General features: G+C 43.8%; 1 pseudogene; it reads right to left on the bottom strand.

Annotated features, from left to right (window-relative positions):
- Positions 1–2,051: 2,051 nt before the first annotated feature.
- LOC110588944 lies at positions 2,052–4,269 on the bottom strand (annotated as a pseudogene).
- Positions 4,270–5,233: the final 964 nt, after the last annotated feature.

Here is a 5,233-nt window from a genome sequence, read left to right as displayed (position 1 = left end):
TTAAAAAAACTTGTGGGGGGGGATTTTTCTGCACCAAAAAAGTTTTAAAAAAAAAAAGGAAAATTTTGGGTTTTTAAAATTTTTTTTTAAAAAAAAAAAAAAAAAAAAAAAAAAGGATTCCTAGAATATTAATGGACAATTGGCACTGCTTAACTTCCAATGAGAAGGTAGTGGTAATTACTGTAATAGGACATAAGCATGAAATCATAACCTGAATGTTAAGAATGTGGGTTTTTTGGTTTTTAGTTTTTGACTAGTGTCTAACCAATCATAGTGTCTTTAGAAATAAAATATAGGAGCAGCTTACTAAATATTACTAGTTACAGTCTGAATGTGTCTCTCCAAAATTCGTATGTTGAAATCCTAATGCCCAATGTGGTGATATTAGAAGGTAGGGCCTTTGGCTGAAACCCTCATGAATGACATTAATGCCCTTATAAAAAAGGCCCAAGAAAGCTCCCTCGCTCCTCCCACCATGTGAGGACACAATGAGAAGTGTACTGGAAAAGGGTCTTTACCAGAACCTAAGTATCTGGCACCCTGATCTAAGATTTCCAGCCTCCACAACTGTGAGAAATAAGTTTCTTTTGTTTATAAACTACCCAGGTATTTTGTTAGAGAGCCCGGCTAAGACATTACTTTATATAACAGGGGAAAAAAATAGGTCTGGTGACCAAACAGACTTGTGAAACCACAACTGAAGTCATAGCTGCTTAGCCAGTACTTACAGATTCAAGAGTTCACAGACCCAAAGTGCTTGATTGATGGGGAGGCTAGTTCCCCTGGAGGAAGGACCCTAAATAACTGCCACACATACTGTAAATTTTTCTCCTACTCTTCCCGAAGGTACTTACCACCATTTTCTTTGGTGACTGGTATGTGGGAAAGACGAGAGAGCCAGGCCTTTAAAAATGTACTAAATGCAGGCTCAGAATTGGTATTCATTCTTGAAGGCCCCAAAATGCCACAATATTCTGCAAGTCAAAATGAGCATATAGTGATAATTTGATAAACGGCGTTTTCATTCAAGTCTGTATCACAATGAACTCCGTGGGCCCAAGGACCCATCCTGTGATTATATTCCCATTTCCCAGATGCATAGTTTAAGTAGATCTACTTAACTGGCAGACACCGGCTCCCTACCTCATGGAATAGGGGCTATTATTATGAAAGGCAGGATCAGGTGGACTCCCATAGAACCTCCTCCCCCTCTACCAAACAACCTAGGGAAACTGGAGGTAAGAGCCACCAGCAGAAAGCAGGTGCATCTCCACAGATAACTATGCACTGCCATAAACTTAATCAGGTGTTTCCACCAATTTCAGCTGCTAGTTTAGAAACTATCTTTACGGAACAAATTATCAAAGCCTCTGATACCTGGTATGAGCCAGTTTCTCTGCATTCTTCTTCCAGAATCTGGATGGTGGGGATGCATGAAGCCACTGAGGGCAGTAGGACAAGTGACACGAGGGAGTTCCAGGTGTGTGCACGCTGATGTCTGAGAAACGTTTACCAGTTTCTTCTGGTGCCCTGGCTCCTCACAGCCCGACTGGGCCTCGGAGGCCCTAAGGCTTCCTGGGGCAGAGCCAGACTCCTTGCTGGGGAGGCCCCCCAGGCGACAGTGCATCATATTCCTGCGCTCTCCCCACAGTAGTCCAGAATATACCTCCCCTAGTGCCTTCTGCTTTTTCTTTTTCTTTTTTTAAGATGATGAATAGTACACCGACAAGTAGTTGACTTCTGCTAGAAACCGGATATACCAGAGTTTAAATCGAGTACGGCCAACATTCTGTCAGAGGCAGAGGAGGCTGCCCGCGAGCGAGTAAGGCAGGCTGGCGCAGTCCGGGACTGTGGACTTCACAGCTGGGAATAAAGAAGGGCTGATGAGGACGTCCATGTTGGGGTTCACCGAATGCTGCCTCCGCTTCGTAACCACGATGGGTTTCTCATTTCCAAACGTGTCAACTTCACTTTTCCGTCCCCTGACATTTAATCCACTGATTTAAACATATATTGTACATGAGTTACAAATCCTCACTTCTGCCACTCTGCTAGAACTTTTCCAGAAAAGCCTCCATTTCTTCCTTGATCCCGTTTCTACAAGTAATGCGAAGTTACTGTCAGTGTTTGGAGGCTGGAACTGACGAGCTGCTGGTCGGTCATCCTGGGCAAGCAGCGGGCAAGGCCGGTGGAGGTGGTGTGGAAGTACCGCGGAAGGGGAGGTGGAAACCCCCACGGAGTCACAGCGGTGGCACGAGGCCATGGCGAGGTGGCGCAGGCGCGGCGTGGCCCCTTCCCACGGGAAGAGCGAGTCCAAGTCTGTCCACTGCAAGACAGGAAAGCGGGCGAGCTGCTCCCACAGCCGCGCGCTGAAGTTGTGCAGGAAGAGGTCTCGGCCCCTCCCTGCCACGGGCTGCCCTGCCCACAGGTGGGCCCACAGCTGTTGTGGTCCTGGTCTTCGTCGCACTTGCACCCGCGGCCAGACCAGAGCAAGTGAATGTCGAGAGGCTCAGCATGCTTTTGCTGAGGGGCGCGGGTATACCAATAGCTGGTATACAGCTATTGACAGGACAATTGCTTTTTTTCCCTCTTTAACAATTGTGAAAAAACATGAAGAGGAGTCAGCTTTTACCTAACATAGCTGAAAGTTGTTTAGAACCCAGTTAACTCTCCATTTCTCTACCAAACTCCAGTCTGGTTAGGTTTGCATCACAGTGAAATCCTACAGAATAGGACATTTCTTCCACTACCTTGATGACATCATGAAAACTGGACCAGATGAGCAGGAAGCAGGGGTTGTCTTGGACGATTTAATAAGATACACAGGAAGCCAAAAGATGAGAGAGATAAATCCTATCACAATTCAAGGGCTAATCACTGCAGTCATGTTTCTGGGACCTAGTTGTTGTGACATTCTCTCCAAAGTGAAAGATACTTCATTTTCACTTTTTACTTTTAAAAAACAAGTACAGTGGCTGGAGGTCTCTGAATTCTTGAGACAATATATACCACTTTGGAGTGTGCTATTCTTACTAATTTATGGAAACCCATACAGTTAAAAGTTTTTAGAGGAGCCTGGAGGTGGCCCAGGTTCTAAGGCAAGCCAGTCTGCTACTTGAGCCTATTCACACATCTGATCTAACAATGCTTACTGTGTCTGAGAAAAATGGGAATATTATGAACAGTTCTGGCAATTTCCAATAAGAGAAATGCAGTGCAGATACACAGGGATTGGGAATTGGGAATCAAAGCATTACTCCATGTTTCTCTTACACAGAAAATTATTTTTTTTGACAATTCCTCCTGCATTGCCTCTTCTCCATGCTACATCTATTTCTTCATGGAAAATTCCATTGACAAGTTGACTGAGGAGAAAAAAAAAAACCTCAGACTTTTATAGATGGTTCTGCACTATATTCCTGGAACCAACAGGGAGTGGCCTTTTATAGCATCACTGTTCTATTCAGGAATGTTCTTGAAAAATAGTACTGAAGAGAACTTATCCCAAGAGAAGAATTTCATACATTTCATTTTCCAGTTTGTCTGGACCAAGAGATAGCTCCTGAAGCACTGGCAGTGGCTAATGGTTTGACTGGATCAAGAGGGACATGGGAAAAATTGGAATATTGGTGAGAAGAAGATCTGGAGAAGAGATGTGCAAATGAACTTTTGCAATGTGCACAGAGTATGAAGATCTTCATATCCATGTTAATGTTCATGAGCGGGCATTCACTGTAGAGGACAGTTTCAAATATCAGATGGAAATGACAGCGTGTTCTATTCCTGTCAGTCTTATCCATGGACACATAAAAAATGTCCATGAGACTACTCTGCATGGGTCAAAAAATGGACTTCCCCTCATCTGATCCTTTTATTGATACTATTGGGTACTTAATCTGTCAACATCAGAGACCAAAACTACCATTCTTCCTTGGGTGTGGCTGGAGGACTGGCCAGATAGCTTTTGACAGGCTGTTTACATTACACTTTGCTATTTGATGCTGGAGCTACAACCTCCACCAACAGGGGGAACTTTAATTAGAAGGACGCTTTAAAGCATGAGGATGGAAAAGAGATGTGCTCCATTCTAAATGCTCCCTATTCCTGTCAGCATCATGCCAGCCATGGTTCTTCATCTTAGAAGCAATAGTTAGTTCACAGTCCTTGATTTCTTTTGGCATTCCCAGGACCGGCTTGATCACAGTCCATCAGATATGTCAGCAGCAGCCAAAGTGTCTCCTTCCCAAATGTGTCAGGCTTCTCCTCCATGTTTCTAACTCATTATCTGTATCCTCAGCTTCTGCCTGTGGTTCCTCAGTCCTAGAGTTGACAGCTTCCTCCCACAATTATTATCTCTGTGGTATGTCACTATTCCCTTTGGTTTCTCGGGCCCCTCAATACCTTTTTGACCCATTCCCAAAGTCTTGAGAATTTTCCATTTGAAATCCCATCTGACTTCAAATTAGCAAATACACATTGGAGAAACCTTATGAATGTAAGATGTATATGGAAAAATCTGCCAGCAGTCAGTCCTCAATTTTATTGCATACAGAGAAACTTTATGAATATAATGATTCATTTGAACACACATGTCACTTTATATAAGAGACTGCACACAGGGAAGAAAAGTGATATAAGCATTAAATGTGGGAATGTCTTCAGCAAAAAGTTCCATGTCACTATTTATCAGAACACTCACACCAGTCTCTTTAGACCTATGAGACTGGTATTGCTTTCTTGAGTGTCACAATTTGAAAGGCCCATTTTGGCCCTCTTTAAACCATATCTCTTCACAGGTCACTAAGTCCAGAACCAAAAGAAGGACCCAGCCAAAGCCCTATGGCATTCCTGCTTAAACATGCTCCTTGTACCACAGATCTCATAACTTCCTGTCCAAATAGCTCTGGGGCCAATTAGAGGGCCTACATGAGCCTGTTCCTCAGATTTGTTGATCAGCAAGTGTGGAAACACTTCAGCTTGTATGGTACACAAGAGGTGGGCAGAGGAAGGAGCTTGGCTGTACACGATGAAGTGCCACACACCCTCAACAAAATGCTCCTCACAGTGCAGGATGATCCTGAATATGAGAAGAGGGGGGGTGGTAGGCTCCAGGCCCAGAGGAGTTCAGTCATATCTGTGATAATGCCCATGAATTCAAGAACCAAAATGCAAGCACTCATGAAAAAAAGAACTAAAATAGGAATGAGATGTTGTGAACATTTGAAAGTGTGCA

Source organism: Neomonachus schauinslandi, chromosome 12 (assembly GCF_002201575.2).
Source record: "Neomonachus schauinslandi chromosome 12, ASM220157v2, whole genome shotgun sequence".
NCBI classification, from domain to species: domain Eukaryota; kingdom Metazoa; phylum Chordata; class Mammalia; order Carnivora; family Phocidae; genus Neomonachus; species Neomonachus schauinslandi.
Note: the sequence above shows the minus strand (reverse complement) of the source record. Positions and strands in the feature narration are given on the sequence as shown.